The sequence below is a fragment of the Passer domesticus genome, chromosome 25 (genome assembly GCF_036417665.1).
Source record: "Passer domesticus isolate bPasDom1 chromosome 25, bPasDom1.hap1, whole genome shotgun sequence".
Classification (NCBI taxonomy): Eukaryota; Metazoa; Chordata; class Aves; order Passeriformes; family Passeridae; genus Passer; species Passer domesticus.
The window spans coordinates 3,443,204-3,464,060 of NC_087498.1; the positions used below are offsets into that span (position 1 = coordinate 3,443,204).

Here is a 20,857-nt window from a genome sequence, read left to right on the forward strand (position 1 = left end):
ACGTGGTTTTCACAGGAGTGGAGTAAAAAAGGGATGACACCGAGCAGGGCCTTAGACACTCTCAGGGAGAGACCTTAGACATTGCAGCCTGCTGTGCATTAAAGAGGCATCAGAAACGTAAAAATAACAGAAATCAATTCAAATATTTTCTTTTCCCCCCACTCCAAATCAAAACAGAGGAATTTCCATGTGGTTTTCACAGGAGTGGAGGAAAATCCACGTTAACAAAGGGATGACACCGAGCAGGGCCGTTCCAAGTGCATCCAACCCTCCTCTCCTGCCTCCCAGCTGATAAGGAAACCTGGAGATAAGGCAGGATTATAACCCTGAGGTTTGAATAGAGGAGGGATTTTGGCCCAGGCTCTCTCAGCAGGGCCTCCCAGTGCTCCCAGTTGTGATGTGGCTCAGCACTGGTGTGGCTGCCTGTGCCTGCTGCAGGCTGGGCCTGCCACGCTATGATAGCGTAATTAGTGGCACAATTAATCATTAATCAGGGGGGATTGGGAGGGATTAAATGCTTAAGCAGCACATGTGCTGCTAATGGTAATTTATTAAAATGCTCCTTCCCCCTTGGATGCTCTGCTGTGTTTGCCTGGAATTAAAATGCCCCAATTGAGCCTTTTCCAGGCACTTTTCTGAGGAAATGGCTCTGCCCATCCCTGTGTGGGGAATTTGGGGGAACCCAGAAGATCCCAGAGAGGCTCTGCAGGGACAGGGCACCCACGGGAGCGATGGGACAGTGACAGGACAGAGGTGGGACAGCATGGGACAGAAATGGGGTAACCATGGGACAGTGATGGAGCAGGGACGGGACAGAGATGGAGCAGGGGATGGGAGAGCATGGGACAGTGACAGGACAGAGATGGGACAGAGATGGAGCAGTGAGGGGACAGAGATGGAGCAGTGATGGGATAACAATGGGGCAGTGATGGGACAGTGAGGGGACAGTGAAGGACAGCATGGGGCAATATGGGACAGAGATGGGGCAGAGATGGGATAACAATAGGATAATGATGGCACAGAGATGGGACAATGATGGGACAGAGATGGGACAGAGATGGGACAGCAATGGGACAGCTCCTGCTGCTCCTGCTCTCCCCAGGGCCTTTGGGAGCCCCTGCTCAGGCAGAGCAGGGTGTGGGGTGTTGTTGGCTGATTTGTTCAATTCAGTTTGGGCACACAGAGACTCTCCTTGCATTTTAATTTGGACCAGACACAAACCAGTCTGGGTATAACCAAAACCTCCAGTTCTGCCTCCTCCTCCTCACAGTCCCCAGGCACACCAAGACCATTTCCTTGGTTCTGTTTTTATGGATCATGGATCTAATGGATCAGGGCTCCTCAGTTTCTGAGATCTCCTGAAAGTCCCTCTGGATCTACATTGGCCCATAAACCACCAACCTAAAATAATAGGCCCATAAACCACCAACCAATAATTCCAATCATAGATGGCATAATTCCAAGCTCCAGGTGATGTTCCATGCTGGAATGCAGGAAAAAAACCCCTCAAAGTGCTGAATTTATATTCCTGTGCATGTTCCCGAGTGCAGAACTGAGGCTCCTGCTCACAAACCTTGTCAGATTTAGCAACTAAAAAAAGCCACGGCTCCAAGAGTGGGAAGTGCTGGGAGCAACAGGAGAGAGGGAAAAGCTGGGGGTGTTTTGAGGATAAATCCCCCCAGGATCAGGAATCCCAGCCCCTGAGTGACCAGCACATTAATGCTGCCTGACTAATTAAATAGAAAATAAACCATTAAAATAAAAATGGAGACAGAGGAGAAATATAAGGAACGCTGGGAATGTTTTCCTGCTTCCCAAAAAAGGCACATTTTGATTTTTTTGGGGGTTTTAGTGTTTACAGTCGGCTTCAGCAGCCTCTCCTTTTAAATGGAACGATTCAAGGCAAAATCACCACAGAAAACTGCTCAAAGCCAGTGCCCTGCCCCACTCCAGCTGGGAAAATTTGGGTTGTTTTAAAGGAAATGGCTGAGGATTTCAGGGATTGGGGAAGAAAGAGAGGGAGAGGGTTCATGGAGAGGCTTCAATAATAAAAACACTGAGAAGGTGCCCAAAAGATGAATTAAATTCATAAAACCCAGAGCACAGCGAGACAGGAGCCATTTGATTCAGACCAACACATCCTGGAGAGAGTTTTAGGCCTCAGGTTTGAGATCCAGAGCTGCCAGTGATGGGATTTTCCCAACCCCAGGAATAAACTCTGTGCCTCAGTTTCCCAGCTGATAAATAAGGATGACAAGGGCAGTGCAAGGGTGGAACGTTTGGGTGTCACCAATAAAATAAGGGAAAACATGAAAAAATTTAAAACTAACTAAATAATGAACGGAAAATGCCATTAATTGGAGTGTCCTCATTAGCAGCCCACAGGAGCTCTCCCTTCCCAGGCACTCAGGGAAGGGCAGCAATTCCACTCCCTCTCCCTCCTGTTTTCCCCATCTCTGCACCCCAGCAGCAGCTCAGGTGACCCCGGTGTCCCAGCAGAGGTGACAGGGACCGAGCTCTGCCAGCTCTGGATTGGGAATTTGCCACTCAGTTTATGATTGTTGTTGTGGCAGTGCCCGGAGGCCCGAGGGAGGGAGGGGTCACGGTGACAAACAAGGAACTGTCCCTGGTTTGAACCCACACAGGGCGAGGAAAGGGAAGCAAGCCCAGCTGAGATCCCCGAAATGTCCCATCTGAGCTGCTCCTGGATCCCAAAAAGCAGCAATCCTTGTAAACAGCAGCTCAAACACCCCTCTCTGAACACTTCCCAAGTTATTCCTGCCCCCAGCACCCTGGGGGTGGCAGAAAATGGAGCAAAAGCCCCAACCAAAGGTGGAATTGCTGGTGCTGGCAGCGGGATCCAGTGCCTGGAGCATCCTCCTGCTTCCCCAGCTGCATCCCTGCAGGTCCTGCCTCCCTGGAGCTGCACTCTGCACCCAGAGCTGCTGCTCAGGTGAGAGAAGGAACACCCAGACTTCCAGCAGGGATCAGGAAGAGAGATGTGGGCAATTCCCAGCGGGGAATGCGGCTGGGAAAATCCTGTGGTGGCTTGGAGCTCATCCCTAGAAGAGCAGGGAAAGGCAGGAGGAAAGGGAAAGGTCTGAGGCTGGGCTTGGAAGGAGCTGCCTGAAGGACGAGCAGACAGATGAGAGGTGACAGCGGTGGCAGCAGCACAGATGAACCTCAGCCCTCTGTGCCAGGGCTTCCCACACTGCTCCCTGCCTCGAAAATCATCCCAGCAGCAGTTTCTCTTCCAGCCAGACAAGAGATAGGAGCCAGAGATTGGGAGCGACTGAGCAAACAAGCAGCAGATGAGCAGCACTGGCTGCGGGCAAAACGCTGCTGCCTTGCAAGGAACGCTGGGCTGGGAGGTGGGGAGAGGGCAAAAGATGCTCGGGCTGATTACTCTGCAAAGTTAATTGTTCACCAGATTGGGATCTGGGCCACATCCATCAACAGGCTGCTTCCTGCCGCCAGGTTTCCTGGACAAACAGCAGGAGCCAGTGGATTTAGAGGAGAGCAAACCCAGCGGGGCAAAGCTCTGCCTGGACAGGGTTCACTCTCCAGCAGAGCCCTCTCGTCGCTTCCCTGCCTGCACAGAGGCAAACCCAGCCCAGCTGAGCTGAGCTTTTGGGGTGTCAGCACATGAATTAGAGCAGAACTCGCTCCAGGCTTGGGATCTCCTCTGAGCTGAGCCAAGCTCCCCTGTCCTGCTGCCTGAAGAAGCTGCCCCAATTTCCCTGAGGATGGAAGGAGAATCTGGGAGGCTCCTACCGAGCCTAAGGCCTTTTGGAAACTCTTACTCTTCTTGGACATGACTCCAAGCAAACAGATCCCAGCTTTTCTGGAGATTCTCAGCCCTCCTGGCCCAAACCTCAGCTCTGTGGAGGCCAGAGGAATGTCCCAGGGTTTACAGGCATTGACCAAACATTCATTTCTCTCAGAAGGCCGGACCAAGGGGATGATGGTCTCAGTAGAAACTGCAACGTGGATATTTTAATGCACGCAGCGAGTGGACACCCAGGGTTCTGCCTGACCAGGTGGTGGGACACGGAGAACGGAAGGATCCTCATGGATTTGGGAGATCAAAACTCAGCTGAGCTCCCTGTAGCACCCTGAGCCATTTTGCCCCTGTATTTTACCCCTGTGCAAAATGCAGCTGCTCCCATCTGCCTGCTCTGGGTCCAGTGCCAGCGAGGGAAGGCAAAACCTGTCCCCTGCAGCTCCCTCTGCACCCCAGCCTGTCCCCAGGGGACAAGTGACACTGGCAAGGAATGCACACGAGAGGCAGCAGCTCAAGATTTAAAGCAGCTCGTTTGGAAGCCAATAAAAAGCAGCCAGCTGCACTTCAGCCACCTGTAACCAGCAATGTGTGACACCATCCCTTCCCTCTGTCACTCTGTCAGCAGCACAGCCCCTCTGAAGGGTCCATTCAGGGCTGCACAAAGAGCTGCCTCAGTGAAAGGGGCCTGGAGATGAGCATTCAGTGCTTCCCATCCCTGCCAGCATCCCAGAGCTCTGCACAGCTCAGGGAGCAAAGCCCTGAGAACAAAGCAAGGTCAGGAGTTACCAGAGGGGGGATCTCAGACGTGGGGACACGGCGGTGACGTGGCCAAGGCCAGGCAGAACCCGTGGCAAGGCCAGGGACAGGGGAAGATCTCCAGAGCCCTGATTAGTTGTAATTTTTTCTCTCTTTCTCTCTGTCCCAGCAGGATGGGAGAGGAGGAACTCCCAGGATTTCTGGCGAGGTTGTTCCACTACTCATTTATTAACTGCTCCCATTTGGACGTGGTACTGATATTTTCCAGCGTGAGTGAGTGAGTAAGCCTGGGAACCTGGGACCAAATCTGTGAGCCCTGCCTAGTGCACAGACACCAAAACTTGCTCAGAAATCTTCTGGTGTGACGGAGAGCCTGGAAATCAGCAAACTCTGAGCTGGGTGCCTCACACACTGAGGAAATTCCACGGATGGGGTGAGCCAGGTGCCCTCCTATTCCTGCCTCTTCCTCTGGGACTCTTGGACATCCCCTCCCACCTTTTTTTAGGGAGGAAAGGATGCTCCACACCACAAACACGCTGAGATTTCTGTGCCACCTGTGTGTGCCTGCTGACACCATGTCCATTACCCGACGGCCAGATTCCTGGAGGGAATCTCTTCAGGACCATGGGAACTGCTGTTCCCGACCTCTCCCCTGCCCCAGAGGCGCTGTCACAGCCTGGTGAGGCTGGAGAACAGGACTCTGCTTGCACTGACCACATCTCAGCCCCACGTGTCGGTACACCCCAGATCCACACCCCAAATCTGCCCCACACCACTGGGAGGGAATTAATTAATGAATCCCAGCTCCCTGCAGGGCCCTGTTTGATGGCTCTTGCCCTTTCACAAACCTCATCCAGAGGCTCCAGCTTTCTGCCTGATGCTCCTTCAAAGCTTTTCCCCCTTCAGGCACCTTCCCCAAGCCCAGCACACATCACATTGCACCGCTGCTTTCCTTGATGCACAGCACAAAACCCAGCGCCAGCAGCCCCAGGCCTGACCCTGATTCTTTCTTCCTCTCAGAGCTGATGCCACCATTGTGCCAACACGCTCAGCCCAGGCTGTTTTCACCGAGAGATGAGGCTGTTAAAGCTTCTCAGGCTGCCCTGGCACGGAGGGCAGCTCCCAAGGGGCTGTCTGGGGACAAAGAGGGGGACACGCTCTGGGGCACACCCCCGGGAACTTGTCACAGCAACAGGCAGCGCTGGAGAGATGCAGCTGGTTGTGACAGCCGCCAAAAACTGCAGCGCCAGGGGAATGCCGAGCTGCCAGCCCGGGGCAGGGCTCCCTCCCGAGCCGGGACCCACCGGACAGACCCTGGCTGTCACCCCGGGCGCTTCCACACTGAAAGAATCCCCCCAGGCCCCTCACAGCGGGACCCACCCAGGCATGCCCATCAAAATCCAATACTGGGCTTGACCCGAGCTCCCTGAAACAGATTTAGGACCAAACACGCGCAGGAATCTCCCTCACCAGGGAGCTACGAACCGCACCGAGCTACGAACCGCACCGAGCTGAACCCTCCCTCTCCGTTCCTCCGACTCCAACTCTCCCCTCCCCTCGCACTTTGTGCCCCGCCAGCCCCAAAGGCAGCGGCGGTGGTCTCCAGAGGGGCTGGGGGGGCGAGCAGGAGCCCGGAGGGGCTGGGGGGACGGGCAGGGTCAGGAGAGGGGCTGGGGAGCGGGCAGGGTCAGGAGAGGGGCTGGGGGACGGGCAGGGTCCCCGGAGGGGCTGGGGGAGCGGGCAGGTCACCAGAGGGGCTGGGGGACGGGCAGGGTCCCGGAGGGGCTGGGGGGACGGGCAGGGTCAGGAGAGGGGCTGGGGAGCGGGCAGGGTCCTGGAGGGGCTGGGGGGACGGGCAGGGTCAGGAGAGGGGCTGGGGGGACGGGCAGGGTCCCCGGCCCGCGGCGGGGTCCCCCCGGCACTCACCGGCCGCCGAGCAGGTCGCTCTCCCTCCTGCCGTGTCCCTTCCTCCTTCCTGCGGGGCAGAGCAGGGGCGGTGCTGCGGGCAGAGCAGGGGCCGCTCGGGAACGGGGCCGGGCTGCGAGCGGAGCGGGGCCGGCACCGGAGAGCGGCTGGAGCGGGACCGGCACCGGAGCGGGGCGGATGCCGGAGCCGGTACCGGAGCAGGAGAGGGTTGGAGCGGTGCCGGAGCACACGAGAGGAGCCGGTGCCGGTGCCGGAGCAGGAAAACGGTTGGAGCGGTCCCGGTGCCGGGGGAGCGGTGCCGGTGCCGAGCAGGGGGCAGTTGGAGCGGTGCCGGTGCCGGGGGAATTGGAGCGGTGCCGGTGCCGGTGCCGGTAGCGGAGCAGGGGCAGTCGGAGCGGTGCCGGTGGCGGTGCCGGTGCCGGGGGAATTGGAGCGGGGCCGGTGGCGGTGGCGGTGCCGGGGCAGTCGGAGCGGTGCCGGTGCCGGTGCCGGTGCCGGGGGAATTGGAGCGGTGCCGGTGCCGGTGCCGGTGCCGGTGCCGGTGCGGGCGCGGTGCGGGACCCGGCGCGGTGCGGGAGCGCTGCCGGCGCTCGGCTCCGTGCGGCGCTGGCTCCTCCCCGCCGCAGCCCCGGGATCGGGAGCCCGCTCGGCCCCGCCGGCCCGGGCAGAGCCGCGCACGGAGAGCACAAACACACCAACACGGCGCGGCGATCCCCGCCTCGCACGGCAGGCAGGGCAGCTCCCTCCTGCGGCTCCTCCTCGAGCCCGAGACACCGGCACCGGAGCGCCTTTCAGCCTCTCGGGGCTGTGGATTTAGCAGCCGCACCCCCCACCCATTCCAGCTCCTTGTTGTCTTATATTTAGTCAAACATTCTGGGTTGGCCAAAAATAGAGCAGCCATGGAAATAAATCAGGCTGACTGGAGGTGCCAACGTTGTCTGCCTGAAAGTAATTAATTTCTTATATCCTCGGCTATATTAATCCTCGCCTTCCCTCCGCACGCCGCCCTGTCTGTCAGCAGAGCTGTTGTAATGAGTGCCGAAATCTGGGGGATGTGCAGGAGGTTTAGGGTGTGGGGAAGGGCAGGGGGAAACTGAGGCAGGGAAGGCACAAAATCCATCTCCACAGAGAGTGCAGAGTGGGAGCACGGAGGGCACAGCAGGGCTGGCGAGGAGGACAGAAGGAGACACAAGTTCTGTGGTGGAAAATCCTAAATTTAGGGTCTTCTTTCCAGATGCGGATATTCCACAAAAACAAACAAACAAACAAACAAACAAACAAAACCCAAAAAAACAAAAAAAAAAAAAACAAAAACAAAAACACAACTGTCCAGGAGACACAAATTTGGGCTTGCTCAGTTTGCTGCTGCCAGAACTCCTTTCCCCCTTGTTCCTTTGGCGCGTGGGACTTGCTGACTCTCATTTCTGATCTCAGAACCACCAGCCTGCCTGGGAGACACCTCGAGGAGAGGGGAAGTGCTTCCCAGATGGTGCACCAGGAGCTTCAAATCCGAGCCCCCATGGAGGGGAGGGATGTTCTGGAAGGATCCATCTCCTCCGGCCACCTCAGCCTGTCCCAGGGCAGCACCCTGAGGCCCTCAGCAAGGTTTGGGTGCCCTGGGAGTGGGGTCAAACCTTCAGCAGCAGCTCTTCAGTGGGAGCAGGAGCTGAACCAGCGGGCTCTGAACGGGGCTGCCCCTCTGGGAGCAGGTGGGGGGCTCAAAACTGAGGCACAGTGACCCAGAGGGACGTGGTGGCTTTGCAGCAGGGCTGAGAGGCCATCCTTGGTGACACGGGGTGAGCTCTCGTCTGTCACCTGTGTCTGATGGGGATTGGCATCCTGGCTCTGTGGGGCTCAGGGAGGAGCAGCAGGGGTGGGGCCAGGGGTGATGTGGTGTGCAGGGTGTGTGTGACACACAGGGTTATGTGTGACACCCAGGCTGTGTGTGACACACGGGGTTATGTGTGACACCCAGGGCTGTGTGTGACACCCAGAGCTGTGTGTGACACTGTGTGTGACACCCAGGCTGTGTGTGACACCCAGGCTGTGTGTGACACATGGGGTTATGTGTGACATCCAGGCTGTGTGTGACACCCAGGCTGTGTGACACCCAGGCTGTGTGTGACACCCAGGGCTGTGTGTGACACCCAGGCTGTGTGTGACACCCAGAGCTGTGTGTGACACACAGGGTTATGTGTGACACCCAGAGCTGTGTGTGACACCCCGGCTGGCTCCTGTGGCCGCCTGCCCCGCGCTCACCCCGGTCAATGAGTGCCCGGTCATGTGGGTGCTCAGTCAGCGCCCTGGGAGTGCCCATCCCGCTCCCTTCCTGCTGCTGCCTGCACAAATGGCCCCTTTGGGGGGTTTTCCACATGCCAGGCTCTGCCTGGCTCTCACTTCCACACTCACCCGTCTCCTCCCTGCAGAGGGGAGATGTCACCCTGGGGAGATGTCTCTGGCACTTCTGGGTCATTCCCAACAGCTCCCAGACCACCTGGAGCCTTGAATCCAGTTTGAAACCGAAAGGAAAAGACATTCCCAGGAAAAGCTCCAACAAATTAAACTGAAGGCCCCAAACTGGAACTTGAGAGAAACCACGAGGAGAAAGCATCGAGCAAAGGGCAGGAATGTGACAGCAATTAGGGGACGGAGCCGCGAGCTCGGCCCTTGTGTCACACCAGCTGCTCGCTGGTGCGGAACATTCCTCACAAACACAAATTACAGCCCTGGGCATGCCAGGCATTGCTGCGGGTGCCGACAGCGCCGGCCCTGGGCGGGATGAGCGGGGGGAGCTCCCAGCTGCTGCAGCTCGGGACCGAGCCGGAGGGCAGCGGAGGGGTCGGGGGATGGATGGGGGCACGGCTGAGGGGCACAGCGAGGCCGGTGATGGGGCTGGGGCCGTCCCAAAGCACAGCCCGAAGCCAAGGGTCCCTTGAAGGTGTCCCTTGAAAGTGTCCCCTGACGCTTCTGCGGGCGCTGAGGTCGCCGGGGTTAACTCGGTGCCCACCTGTGATCCCCGAGTGAATTCGCTCCGCAGAGCCTCGGGGCATTTTCCGAACTCAGCGGAATGGCTGAGCAGAGGGCACACAAAATTGCTGGGGGTTTAGGGAGTTTTTTCTAGAATTACTTTGTGTTCTGCCGTTGTTTTTTCTCTTTTTTGTGATCGCAGACCCTCAGTGGGGTGTGGGGGAAATGAAGGGTGAAGATGGGCTGGTTGTAGTCGGGAGTGTTCCCAAAAAATGGGTCTGGCTGGAAACTCCAACGCTTTGTGTCATGGCTGTGATCACCTCAGCTCGTGCTGGGGGAGACTTCAAATCCTTCTCTTCCTCCTCCTCCTACTCCTCCTCCTCCTCCTCCTCCTCCTCCTCCTCCCGCTGTGTTCCACACCGGGAATGGTCGCACAGCTCCCGGTCTGTCCCTGCCTGGGGCAGCCAGGGGAGCGCTGGGTCTCAGCCCACAGCCCTTTTGATGTAAATTGAATTTTTTTTAGGGATACTCGTGCTGTGTTTCCTCACACCGGGCGTCCCCTGCCACCTCCTGCCTGCAGCACCTCGGCCAGGCCGTGAGAGGAGGGGAGGTGAGGAGGGGAGGGGCTGGGGGCTGGGGGCTGGCAGCCACCTGGGCGGTGACATCCCGAGGGGCTGGGCTGGCTGGGAGCCGTGTCCAGGCAGCAATGGCATGCACATCACCCCGAGTGACAGCTCCGGGCTCAGTCCTGGCATTTCCTCCTGGTAGGAGCAATCCTGTTTCTTCCCCACGGCAAAAAATCACCCAGCAGGAGCTGCTGCTTCCCAAATCCAGGGAAAAGGGCTCCTGTGCTCCGCAGGCTGCGGGCAGGAGGAGCTGCCAGGAGCTCCAGGGAATGCCGCAGCATCCTGAGCAGCATTCCAGTCACACCCTGAGGGATTTCCCAGGGCTTCTCCTCTCCAGAACCTTCTCTGCAGGGCCCTGAGAGGGGCAGAAGGAAGGTGAGGAACCAGCACAGCAACCCCAGCCCCGGCCTCACTGTGTGCCCCTTGTCCCTGTCCCAGGCAGTCTGAGGATGGGAATTTGGGAATTCCGAGGGGCTGGCACGGAGCTGGAGCCCAGCCCTGTGAAACTGTGCCCGCCCCAGGCTGGCTCCTGGCCAGGCACATGAAACCCTCTGCTTGTCCTGCTGGGGACACTGCAGCCAGTGCTGGGGGCTGGGGACAGGGGGGACAGAGCCCAGGGTGGCCTGGGGAGAGGGACAGCCTGGCAAAGGCACCTGGGGAGCAGGGACAGCCTGGAAAAGTGACCTGGGGAGCAGGGACAGCCTGGCAAACCTGCCTTAGGAGCAGAGCAGAGCAGCTCAGGCTGAGCAGAGGTGACAGCAGTGTCCAAATGTGTCACAGCAGGAGAGAGCAGCCCTGCTACAGCCATGCCAAGCGTCCTTTGGTGTAAAACCACTGAATTTTTAGTGTAAGAACACCCGGTTTTGGGTGCCAGCTGCTGGCCCCTGTGGAATACCTGTCCCCAGAGTGGGGGACTCATCCCACAGCACACACAGGAGCTCACCTGCCGTGCCAGGCTGCAGGGGAGATCAAACACACCCAGCAGCAACACAGCAAGAACCCAGGCCCAGCAAGAACCAGTCAGGAAAGATCCGAGCTCCAAAGCCAGCTCTACCCAGCAGGCACCGCTGTGTCCCTGGGGAGAGCTCCAGAGCTTGGATCTGCAGCCCGGAGGAGCCCTGGCCGTGGCCAGGAAAAGCAGAAAGTCGATTAAACCTGACAGCTCAGACTGAGGCTGTGGAGGAACAGCACCAGGACTGAGCCTGGCTCCTGCAGGGAGCTCTGGGGGTCACATTCACCTGTTTCCCTGCTGCAGGGCTCTCAGGGAGGATGCAGAGCCCTCAGCAGCTCCGTCTGCCCCAGCGCTCAGCTCACATGGCCTCGCATGTGTGCAGCTCCCGAGGAGAGCTCCGGGGCTCTGCAGGGAACATTTCACAGTCACTGCATCCCTTCCCCACTGCCCTGCCACTCGATAGCAGCGTGGGCAGCGAGTCATGGAAAGGAAAATGTGTTCAATGCCTCCTCCTCCTCCTGCTGCTGCCCTGGCCTGGCCTGGCTGCTCCCCCCAGGCACAGGCAGGCACGTGGAAATCATTGCCCGGAGAGCAGAGCTGTGTTTCAGCAGCAGTGCCAGGGCTGGGTGAAAGCTGGCTGCTGAATCGAGGAGAACTGGGAAATGGGGCCATGCTCCAGTGCCCAGCCTGCCTCGGCAGGAGCTGCTCGCTGGAGAGGGCAAACGAGCCCAGGGTCAGAGCCCAGCCCGGGCTGGGGCTGGGCAGGTCCCAGGTGTCGGAACCCAGGACGTCCCTCCGGGGACCTGGATGGTCTGGGCCCCTGGCAGGGGGCTGAGGAGCCCTGGCAGAAGGCAAAAAACACCTGGGGATTCGATCTTAGCCCCTGGGAGAAATTACCAACCTTGTATGAAGAGTCACAGGTCACAAAAGTCTGAGTAGCTTAGTAGTGGCAATCACAGGGTGGAGGAAACAGTTTTGGAACCTTGTACAGGGGGATTTAGAACCTTGTACGGGGGGGGTTTAAAACCTTGTACAGGGGGTTTAGAACCTTGTACAGGGAGGTTTAGAACCTTGTACAGGGGGATTTAGAACCTTGTACGGGGGGTTTAGAACCTTGTACAGGGGGTTTAGAACCTTGTACAGGGGGTTTAAAACCTTGTACAGGGGGTTTAAAACCTTGTACAGGGGGTTTAGAACCTTGTACAGGGGGTTTAAAACCTTGTACAGGGGGTTTAGAACCTTGTACAGGGGGATTTAGAACCTTGTACAGGGGGTTTAGAACCTTGTACAGGGGGGTTTAGAACCTTGTACAGGGGGATTTAGAACCTTGTACAGGGGGTTTAGAACCTTGTACAAGGAGGTTTAGAACCTTGTACAGGGGTTTTGGGATTTTGTACATGGGGGTCAGGGGCTCCCAAGAGGGAGGGATTTGGGTGTGCCCTGTCCTCCTCCTTTCTTCGCCCTGGCATCCACGTTCAGAATGATGTTGGCACTCACAGGTTGGTTTAGAGGAGAAGGTCACTGTCTGGCACAAGTGATAGGTATTGGAACACAATTATAAACATAGTACACGTAGTTTTTAGTATAAAAGATAGCACCAGCCTGGGAGGTGGGCAGTGTGCCTCAGACTGACCTGCTGGACAGGCCTGTGGCAGGTTGGAATAAAAACATCTTAGCAACAATAAACAGCCTTGAGAACCACAAATGAAGAATTCTCCCTCTTTCTTTGACCATCAGGCTGGCTCGGGGTCATCCTGACCCCAGGGAACTCGAGACACTCTGATTTTACCACAGCCCCCCAGCTACACCTCTGGTGGGTTCACAGACTCGGGGAATGTCGGTCATAAAATGGTTTGGGTTGGGAAGGACCCTAAAGATGATCTTGTCTAAAACTCCACCTCCCGCTATCCCAGGTTGTGCCGAGCCCTGTCCAGCCTGGCCTTGGACACTTCCAAGGATGGGGCAGCCCCTGCCAGGACCTCCCCACCCTCCCAGGGAAGGATTTTCCCACCCATCCAACCTGGACTGCCCCTCTTTCTGTCTGAACCCATTCCCCCTTGTGCTGTCGCTCCCAGAAGGGGCAGGACAGAAGTGATATTGTTATTCCTGTTTTAAAAGCGGGTGGATTGAGGAGCAGGAGAAACGGGGATGTTTGGGTATCCCTGTGCCTGTCCCAGAGCTGAGGGAGCTCCTCAGGGTCTCCCTGCAAATCCCCAAGCCCGGATCACTGCAGGCTCTTCTTGTCCCATGCTGGAACTGGGACAGGGAAGCCACAGCTTCTCTGGGAATTCCAGCCCCTCACGTTCCTCCCAGCCAGGAATTCCTTCCTGATATCCTATCTAAATCTGCCCTCTTCCAGCCTAAAACCATTCCCTGTGTCCTGGTCATTCCAGCCAGGAATTCCTTCCCAATATCCAACCCAAACCTCCCCTTTTCCAGCTTAAAATCCTTCCCCCTTGTCCTGGTCATTCCAGCCAGGAATTCCTTCCCAATATCCAACCCAAACCTTCCCTTTTCCAGCCTAAAACCATTCCCTGTGTCCTGGTCATTCCAGCCAGGAATTCCTTCCTGATATCCTATCTAAATCTGCCCTTTTCCAACCTAAAAGCATTCCCTGTGTCCTGGTCATTCCAGCCAGGAATTCCTTCCCAATACCCAACCCAAACCTCCCCTGTTCCATTCCCTGTGTCCTGTCCCTCCATCCCTTGTCTCCAGTCCCTCTCCAGCTCTCCTGGAGCTCTCTGTGAATCTCAAATCACCTGAAACCACTGGAAATCGCTGAATTGACATTCTCAGGGCTGTGGGACACAAAATCCTGTCCCCAGGGTGCCCAGCAGTGCTGACCATGGCAACCACGAGGCCGACTGCAAACCACTGAATCCAGCAGCATCTCCTCTGAGTTTTGCCCATGGAGCATCACCATAACAACAGCTCCACCAATCCACACCAGAGATCCAGGCCCTTAGCAACCAGGAGCTGCCAAATTGCAAAACAAAGTTAAAAAAAAAATAAAAATCTGCACCAAGTGTTTCCTGCACGGCCCTGCTGTGGGTGGGCAGAGCTGCAGCGGGCAAAGCCAGGAAAATGCCCAGAGCACCACAGATCCCGAAAGTTCTGCCCCAGGAGGTGCCAGAGCCTCTCTTGTGGTGCCACTGGAGGGTTTGGCCGCTGTTTTTGGTGTTTTACTGCGTAGTTCCCCTCCCACAGAGGGAAAGCTCGGTGCACACAGAACCTGAGCTGTCACCCCTGAGCGCTGTGATTGTCACCCAGCCCTGGCACCTGCAGGAGCTGCTGGGCCTGGGCCTTTCCAGGTGTTTTCAGCAGCTGTTTCCCAGGGGTTAAACCACTTCAGCAGCTTCAAAAGAGCCAGAGTTTGCTCCTGTGAGTGAACCTTGTCCCCTGTCACCCTGCTTGGAGCGTGGGGAGGAGATAAGCTGTTTTTGTTTTTTTTTCAGGGAACCATCCATCTCTCCCACTGAGTCACTGCCACAGTTCCCCTTGCCAGGCAGGTCACGGGGTGAGCTGGAGCTGAGCACACCCAGGGCTCCTGGGAGCAATGGTCAGCGAGGCCAAAGTCCTGCAGGGAAATGTGCCCGAGCAAAGCCAGCAGGTCTTTCTCCCTGCCAGGACACACCAAACACACCAGCAAAGGGCCTGGTGCTTTCCTGCTGGCACAAACTGGGAGTCCCTGCTTGGACTGGGACCAGCAGCACCCAGGGGTTGAGAACAGAGCTCAAACTTGGGATTTCCAGCCCAAAGCAGCAAACCCTGCTAGCAGGAGGCCTGGCTGGAGGATAATTAGGATTTTCCGAGCCCTTGGCTGCAGGGATGCGTGGGTGGGTGGGTGGGTGGATGGAGCAGGAGGAGCTGTGGCAGCGGCTGGCACTGCACAGCAGGAACAGCTTGGGTGGCACCAGGGACTCCCTCACTGCTGGCTGGCACAGCCGCGGGATGCTCAGCCAGCATTTGCAGCTTGACTCACAGCCTGCTCAGCTATTTTCAGCCCAAAGGAGGAATCCAGCCCGGCTCTGGCTTCCCAAAACATTGGTGCAGGCATAAACTTCAGCGGGCATTAGAGGGATGATGGATGTGAGAATGTTTCCAAAACAGAGAGCCAGGGACGGGCTGGGGCGGCAGGGCTGGGCATGGGAATGGTGCAGCACTGAGGAGAAATCCCTGGAGGGCTGGAATGGCAGGGATGGAGCTGGGAAAGGCTCTGGGCCGAGCTGGGAGCGGGGTGGGCACTGTGCCACCCTCACTCCCATGCCAGCCCCGCTGTGGTGTCTGCAAGGTTCAGAATTCCAGGAGGCAGAAGGACACGGGGAGGGGCAGAGAACCCTGAACAGGAACAGGGGTTCTTTTCCCTGTAAACCAAAACTCACTCCTCAATGTGCTGATATCAGTTCAGAGGAGGCGTTGGGCACTGCCAGGGCAGCCTGAGGTCGTGGGGGTGGCAGCTTGGGGCTGGGAGACATCCTGCATTTGGAATTTTAGGGGGCAGGAGGCCACAAGGGGCCACCGACCCCTGGATAGGAACGCCGACCCTTTTCCATGGGAAACCAAACTCTCCCCACCAGGTTTTTGTTGTCAGTTTGCAGGAGGTGCTGGGCACTGCCAGGGCAGCCTGTGTTGCTGGTGGTGGCAGCTTGGGGCTGGGAGAAATCCTGCATTCAGAATTTTAGACAGCAGAAGGCCACTTGGGGCCACCGACCCCTGGATAGGAACGCCGACCCTTTTCCATGGGAAACAAAAGTCGCCAGCCCAAGTTCCTGGTGTCAGTTTGCAGGAGGTGCTGGGCACTGCCCGGGCAGCCCGAGCTGGAGGTGGTGGCAGCTTGGGTCAGGGACACATCCTGCGCCGTTTGGGATTTGAGGGTGTGGCAGCCCACGGGGGCCGCTGGGGCTGCTGGAGCTGCTGTTCCCCACCCCACACCTCCCATCCCGTGTGCCACCCCCAGCTCTGCTGGGACACTGGGGAATTGGAGCAGATGCCTGGGAACAGGGAAAATCCCTCCTGCAGCTGCCCTTCCCTCTGGGAGGGACAGGGGGACGCTGAAGCAGCAACAGCAGCCCCAAAACCCTCCCGGCTGGGGGAGGTGACAGGAACACGGTGGGTGACCCACGGTGTGCTCAAGGCAGCGGTGGCACCGCGGGGAGCTCACGGTTCCTCTTCCTGTGCACCTCAGGGTCTCTCCTGGACTCATCCCAGCGGGATTTAGGGGATCTCAAACGCTGCTCCAGCCTTTTCCCTCCCCAAGGAGCCCTCACAGGCTGCTCTGTGCTGGTTCTGCCCTCAGAACACCACAAACCAAACCGGCTGGGGCAGGCGGGGTGGACAAGGACCTTGTCCCCTCCTTCCCTGCGAGCCAAGGCAGCGTGGCAGCCGGAGGGCGCAGGAATTCCTGCAGCAGGGAGCTGGCACAGCCTGGCAGGGCTGGCAGCTGCCCAGGGAAAAGCCTCCCTGGGACAGCGCAAGGCTCAGGTGCTGCTGGGCTGGGCAGGAGGGAAACGAGATCTGAGGGGGGCCAGGATTGGTTTGAACTGGTGCTGAGGGACAGGGACACAGGACATGGGGACATGGGACACAGGGCATGGGGACATGGGACACGGGACACAGGGACAGGGACACAGGACATGGGGACATGGGACATGGGACATGGGGACACAGGACATGGGGACATGGGACATGGGACATGGGGACACAGGACATGGGGACATGGGACACAGGACACAGGGACAGGGACACAGGACATGGGACATGGGGACATGGGACACAGGATATGGGACAGGGACAAGGGATACAGGACACACGGACACAGGGACACAGGGCACAAGGACACAGGGCACAGGACATGGAACACAAGGACAGGAACACAGGACACAGGACATGGGGACATGGGACACAGGACATGGGGACAAGGGACACAGGACACAGGGACACAGAACACAAGACACAGGACACAGGGACATGGGACTTGGGGACATGGGGACACAGGGACAAGGGACAGAGGACATGGGACACAGGACATGGGGGCACAGTGACAAGGGACAGAGGACATGGGACACAGGACACAGGGACACGGGACACAGACCACAGGACATTTTTCCCTGGATCCCGGGCCGTTCCCATCCCGGAGAGCTGCACAGCCTCTCCCTGGAGCTTTCTCCTCCTGGAGCTTTTCCCCGCGTCCCTCCTTGATCCCTCCCTAGCTCCTCTCCCCACCCACGGCCACCCCCGCCTGGCCTGTCCCCTGCTCCAGCCTTGTCCCCAGCCCCGCGGAGGTGGCGGCAGCTTTTGGAAAATGCTTCCACCTCGTGGCCCTCCGGGGAAACGCCGGCTCATGGAAAGCCCAGCCTGGCACCAGCGCGGCCGTGCCACCCTCTGCGCTCGCCCGGTGCCCCGGCTCGGCTCCGGGTGGGCACAGAGGGAGAAGCCTCGGGCACGCTTTGGGAAGCAGCTGGTGGCGTTCAGGGCTTCACTCCTCCCTGGAAATGCTGCGGGAAGGGGGATCACAGCCCTGCGAGGGTCCCTGTCCCCATTGTGCCACCAGCACAGCTGGAGCTGCTGGGAAAGGCTCCCCTGCTCCACTGGGGGAGATTCCGGGGCTCCAGGAATCCGCGAAAACACCGTGGGCTCTCAGAGGGGTCTGTAGGACACTGGGGTCTCACAGAGCTCCGGTAGGACACTGGGGTCTCACACAGGTCTGTAGGACACTGGGGTCTCACTCAGGTCTGTAGGACACTGGGGTCTCACAGAGCTCTGGTAGGACACTGGGGTCTCACAGAGCTCTGGTAGGACACTGGGGTCTCACTCAGGTCTGTAGGACACTGGGGTCTCACAGAGCTCTGGTAGGACACTGGGGTCTCACTCAGGTCTGTAGGACACTGGGGTCTCACAGGGTCTGTAGGACACTGGGGTCTCACAGGGGTCTGTAGGACACCGGGGTCTCACACAGGTCTGTAGGACACTGGGGTCTCACAGGGTCTGTAGGACACTGGGGTCTCACAGAGCTCTGGTAGGACACTGGGGTCTCACATGGGTCTGTAGGACACTGGGGTCTCACAGAGCTCTGGTAGGACACTGGGGTCTCACAGGGGTCTGTAGGACACTGGGGTCTCACAGAGCTCTGGTAGGACACTGGGGTCTCACACAGGTCTGTAGGACACTGGGATCTCAGGTCTGTAGGACACTGGGGTCTCACAGAGCTCTGGTAGGACACCGGGGTCTCACACGGGTCTGTAGGACACCAGGGTCTCACAGGGGTCTGTAGGACACCGGGGTCTCACACAGGTCTGTAGGACACTGGGGTCTCACAGGGCTCTGTAGGACACTGGGGTCTCACAGAGCTCTGGTAGGACACTGGGGTCTCACACAGGTCTGTAGGACACTGGGATCTCAGGTCTGTAGGACACTGGGGTCTCACAGGGGTCTGTAGGACACCGGGGTCTCACACGGGTCTGTAGGACACTGGGGTCTCACACGGGTCTGTAGGACACCGGGGTCTCACACGGGTCTGTAGGACACTGGGGTCTCACTCAGGTCTGTAGGACACTGGGGTCTCACAGGGTCTGTAGGACACCGGGGTCTCACAGGGCTCTGTAGGACACCGGGGTCTCACAGGGTCTGTAGGACACCGGGGTCTCACACGGGTCTGTAGGACACTGGGGTCTCACAGAGCTCTGGTAGGACACTGGGGTCTCACACAGGTCTGTAGGACACTGGGATCTCAGGTCTGTAGGACACTGGGGTCTCACACAGCTCTGGTAGGACACCGGGGTCTCACACAGGTCTGTAGGACACTGGGGTCTCACAGGGGTCTGTAGGACACTGGGCTCTCATTGGATCCCAGAATCCCAGCACGGTTTGGGGTGGAAGGGACGTTGAAGCCCATCCAGTGCCAGGGCAGGGACACCTCCCACTGCCCCAGGCTGCCCCAAGCCCCGTCCAGCCGGGTTGGGACACTGCCAGGGATCCAGGGGCAGCCACACAAAATAAACAAAGGAATTCCCTGGTGGAATCTGCTGTCCCAAGGAACGGGCTTCGCTGGGCACGAGCAAGACTCAGCTTTATTTTAAACCAATTGCACTTTTAGCAATTTTTGCTACTGTTAGAAACCAAAACCCATGAAGATGACAAACCCGTTCTCCAGGCTCCTTTATTTTGCACAAACCCACCGGGATTGTTCCCTCTGATGCCGGGGGAGGAGCAGAGTGCCCCGAGGGTGCTGCAGCGGGGGACCCGAGCTGGGGTCACCCCACACCCTCCCCGAGGAGCAGCTGCTCCCCACACCCACCCGAGGGGCGCTCCCGCTCCGAAGTGACATCCCTGCTGCCACAGCCACGTCGGGATCCTCCCAGAGGATGTCGCCAGGCTGCGGTGTCCCCTTGTGGCCCAGCTGCAGCTTGAAGAGCTGCGGAGTGAAGGGAATTCCCCAGAGGAATCGGGAATTAACGGCGGAGGATGAGCAGCCCTGCAGCTCGGTTTGTGTTGTTGGGAATGGCGGTGCCTTGGAATCACGCAGGGAACTGTCAGAGGGGTGCACTAATTTAAAAAATGTTTAAAAAGCCTGGATGTGGCACTGGGGGCCAGGGCTTAGTTGAGGTATTGCAGCTGGGCTGGACTCGATGATCTTTGAGGTCTCTTCCAGCCTGATAATTCTGTGAATTTTGCAATTTCCCATGGAATAAAGGACCTCAAATTTCACAGGAAAAGTGAGTTTGGCTGCAGTGGAAGCTTTCCCAGTGAAACTCCCCTCGTGTTTGCAGGGAGCCGGGGAGGGCAGCCCTGCAGAGAACACTGGATTCTCCCGTGGCTGCTGCCTGAAGCATTCCAAATTGCTTTTTTTGCAATTTGCATTGGCAAATCCCGACAGGCAACACGTCGGCAGGGCTCGAAAAGAGGCACAGCCAGGCTCCTCTTCCCGACATCTCATCCGCCACAGCGCGGGGAGAGGCGGCTTTAAAGCCGGGCAGGATCGAGCTCCCGCTCTGCTGGCCGGGGCTCAAGCCGAGCGCTCCGGTAAAGGAGCAGGAAATCGGGAGCGGCGGGATGGGGAGCGCTCTGTCCGGCCCATCCGGACACTTGGCACGCCGGGAGCTGCCGGGGGTTAATCAGAGGCCTGCTGGAACCTGCCAGTCGCCACACGAGGAAATTAAAACCCGGGCACCATATGCCGCGCGTCCCCGGGAGGGAGCGGAGCGTCGGGAGCGGCGTCCGCATCTGCCCGGGGCAGGTGCGAGCTGAGCGGGGTCAGACCCGGGATAAAGGGAGAGCTTCCCGTGGGTTATCCCAAAGGGATAAAGGGAGTCCTTCCCCCGGAGTTCATGCCCCCAGGATAACATGCTTCCCAGGGGTTCATCCTCCCGGGATAACGCCCCTCCTTCCCAGGGTTATCCCCCTCAATAACCTCAATAATGCCTCTCTTTTCCCAGGGCTGTCCCCCTCAATAACGCCCCTCCTTCCCAGGATTTATCCCCCTCAACCCCGCTCCTCCTTGTCCCGGGTTAACCCCTTCAATCCCGCCTCTCCTTCTCGCGGGTTAACCCTCTCAACCCCGCTCCTCCTTGTCCCGGGTTAACCCCTTCAACCCCGCCTCTCCTTCTCCCGGGTTAACCCTCTCAACCCCGCTCCTCCTTGTCCCGGGTTAACCCCTTCAATCCCGCTGCTCCTTCTCACGGGTTAACCCTCTCAACCCCGCGCCTCCTTGTCCCGGGTTAAGCCCCGGCCGTGCCGGGGGGAAGGATGGCACACGTTCAGCGCAGCCCAGCGGCAGAGCAGCCGGTGAGGCAGAGCCAATGGCCGCTGTTCATGCTCAGCGAGCGCGTCCATCTCCCCCCACACCCTCGA

At 58.4% G+C, this 20,857-nt stretch overlaps 1 protein-coding gene across 1 annotated transcript in view; it reads right to left on the reverse strand.

Annotated features, from left to right (window-relative positions):
• The window catches only part of CDK18 (cyclin dependent kinase 18), a 39,678-nt gene extending 32,440 nt beyond the window's left edge, over nt 1-7,238 (reverse strand). The window contains exon 1 of the mRNA XM_064399128.1: nt 6,467-7,238. The gene's annotated coding sequence lies outside the window, so the exon portion shown is untranslated. The remainder of the gene's footprint in view (nt 1-6,466) is intronic.
• Nucleotides 7,239-20,857: the final 13,619 nt, after the last annotated feature.